This window comes from Elephantulus edwardii, unplaced genomic scaffold (genome assembly GCF_000299155.1).
Source record: "Elephantulus edwardii isolate Elephantulus edwardi_28Jun2011 unplaced genomic scaffold, EleEdw1.0 scaffold00641, whole genome shotgun sequence".
Classification (NCBI taxonomy): Eukaryota; Metazoa; Chordata; class Mammalia; order Macroscelidea; family Macroscelididae; genus Elephantulus; species Elephantulus edwardii.
Genome location: NW_006400391.1, coordinates 1,192 through 4,227, shown reverse-complemented (window position 1 = coordinate 4,227; position 3,036 = coordinate 1,192).

Below are 3,036 nucleotides of genomic sequence, written 5' to 3'. Positions count from 1 at the left end.
TCAGCAAGATGCAGATTACAGAGAGAAACATTTTCAGCAGGGTGTGTCATTCGAGGGCTTCAGTAATTAAGGGTATGTGCTTTGTGAACGCAACGTTGCATTCGTGTTTAAGTGCACTTTGCTCCCGAATTGCTATGTTTCCTTCGAGTAGACAACACAGATTACTGTAAATTCCGAGTGAGGCACACTAGGGTTTTGGAGACCAAAGCTTTCATTCCATCTGAAAATCCTAGAGTATGTAGCTCATGAGGTTTACATCTTTCCAGGCCTGCTTTGCAGTCAAATCTCGTGTGGTACGAATTTGCTGCTTGATTTGATACCTGCAGTAGTGAACAGTACTTCTTGCTTGGAATCACCGTTAGTACCAAGATTGGACGAGATCCTTGGGAAAAATTTCTAGGAACGACGGAAAAATCACTTCTGGAAGTCTCATGTGATGCGAATATCACCTAAATTTCGTACACAGCAGAACATTATTAAAGTAAACCGTTCATTGTTCAGCAAGGCACAGATTACAGAGAAAGAGATTTCCAAAACAGTGTGTCATTCGAGGGCTTCATTAAGTAAGGGGCTGCACTTTGTGAACACAACGTTGCATAGGTTTTAAGGTGCACTTTTATCCTGAATTGCTAGGTTTCCTACAAGGAGAGAACACAGATTACAGTAAATTCCGTGTGACACACACGAGAGTTTAGGAGACAAATGCTTTCTTTCCTTCTGAATGTCATATTGTATGTAACTCACAGAGTTTACATTTTTCCAGGCCTGCTTTCCAGTCAAATCCTGTGTGGTACGAATTGGCTGCTACATTTGATACCGTTGGTAGTAAACGGTACATCTTTCTTAGAAACACACTCAGTACACAATGTGGGTGAGATTTGTGGGAAAAATTTCTAGGAAAGAAGGAAGAAGCACTTCTGGAAATCCCGTGTGGTACGAATATCACTGAAATCTAATATACGGCAGAACTTCATTGTTCAGCAATCGCAGATTACAGATTACAGAGATAGACATTTGCAGCACAGTGTGTTTACGTGCAATTTTATCCTGAATTGCTATGTTTCCGACAAGGAGACAACACAGATTACTGTAAATTCCGTGTGACACGCACGACAGTATTGGAGACATGTGCATTTGTTCCTTCTAAAAGTCATAGTGTATGTAGCTCACAGAGTTTACATCTTCCCAGGCCTGCTTTTCAGTCAAATCACGTGTGGTAAGAATTGGCTGCTACATTTGATACCGTTGGTACTAAGCGGTACATCTTTCTATGAAACACACTCAGCACACAATGTGGGTGAGATTCTTGGGAACATTTTCTAGGAACGAAGGAAGAAGCACTTCTGGAAATCCCGTGTGGTACGAATATCACCAAAATCTCATATACAGTAGAACATAACTACGTCAAATCATTCATTGTACAGCCAGACGCAGATTACAGAGAAAGACATTTCCAACACAATGTGTCATTCGAGGGCTTCAGTAACTAAGGGGCTGCGCTTTGGGAACACAACGTTGCATAGGGGTTTACATGCACTTTTATCCTGAATTGCTAGGTTTCCTACAAGGAGACAGAGAACACAGATTACTGTATATTCTGTGTAACACACACGAGAGTTTTGGAGACAAATGCTTTCATTCCTTCTGAAAGTCATAGTGTATGTAACTCACAGAGTTTACATCTTTCTTTCCAGGCCTGCTTTTCAGTCAAATCCCGTGTTTTACGAATTGGCTGCTACATTTGATACCGTTGGTAGGAAAAGGTACATCTTTCTGTGAAACACACTCAGTACACAATGTGGGTGAGATTCCTGGGACAAATTTCTAGGAACGAAGGAAGAAGCACTCTGGAAATCCCTTGTGTTACGAATACCACCGAAATGTCATGTACAGCAGAACATCACTACGTTAAGTCGTTCATTGTTCTGCAGGACGCAGATTACAGTGAAAGACATTTCCAACACAGTGTGTCATACGAGGGCTTCAGTAAGTAAGGGGCTGCGCTCTGGAACACAACTGCATAGGTGTTTACGTGCACTTTTATTCTGAATTGGTAGGTTTCCTACAAGGAGACAGACTACACAGATTACTGTATACTCCATGTGACACACACGAGAGTTTTGGAGACAAAGGCTTTCATTCCATCTGAAATTCATAGTGTATGTAACTCACAGAGTTTATATCTTTCTAGGCATGCTTTTCACTCAAATCCCGTGTGGTTCGAATTGGCTGCTACATTTGAAACCCTTTGTAGTAAGCGGTACATCTTTCTGTGAAACACACTCAGTTCACAATGTGGGTTATATTCGTGGGAAAAATTTCTAGGAACGAAGCAATATGAACTTGTGGAAATCCCGTGTGTTACGAATATCACCGACATGTCATATACAATAGAACATCACTTCGTTAAGTCATGCATTGTTCAGCAAGTCGCAGATTACAGAGAAAGATATTTGCAACACAGTGTGTCATTCGAGGGCTTCAGTACGTAAGGGGCTGCGCTTTGGGAACACAACGTTGCATAGGTGTTTAAGTGCACTTTTATGGTGAATTGTTATGTTTCCTACAAGGAGACAACGCAGGTTACTGTAAATTCCTTGTGATGCTCACGAGCGTTTTGGAGACAAATGCTTTCATTCCTTCTGAAATTCATAGTGTATGTAACTCACAGAGTTTACATCTTTCCAGGCCTGCTTTTCAGTCAAATCCCGTGTGGTACGAATTGGCTGCTTCATTTGATATCGTTGGCATGAAACGGTACATCTTTCTGTGAAACACACTCAGTACACAATGTGGGTGAGATTCTTGGGACAAATTTCTAGGAACGAAGGAAGAAGCACTTCTGGAAATCCCTTGTGTTGCGAATACCACCGAAATGTCATGTACAGCAGAAAATCACTACGTTAAGTCATTCATTGTTGTGCAGGACGCAGATTACAGAGAAAGACATTTCCAACACACTGTGTCATTCGAGGGCTTCAGTTACTAAGGGGCTGCGCTTTGGGAACACAACGTTGCATAGGTGTTTACATGCAC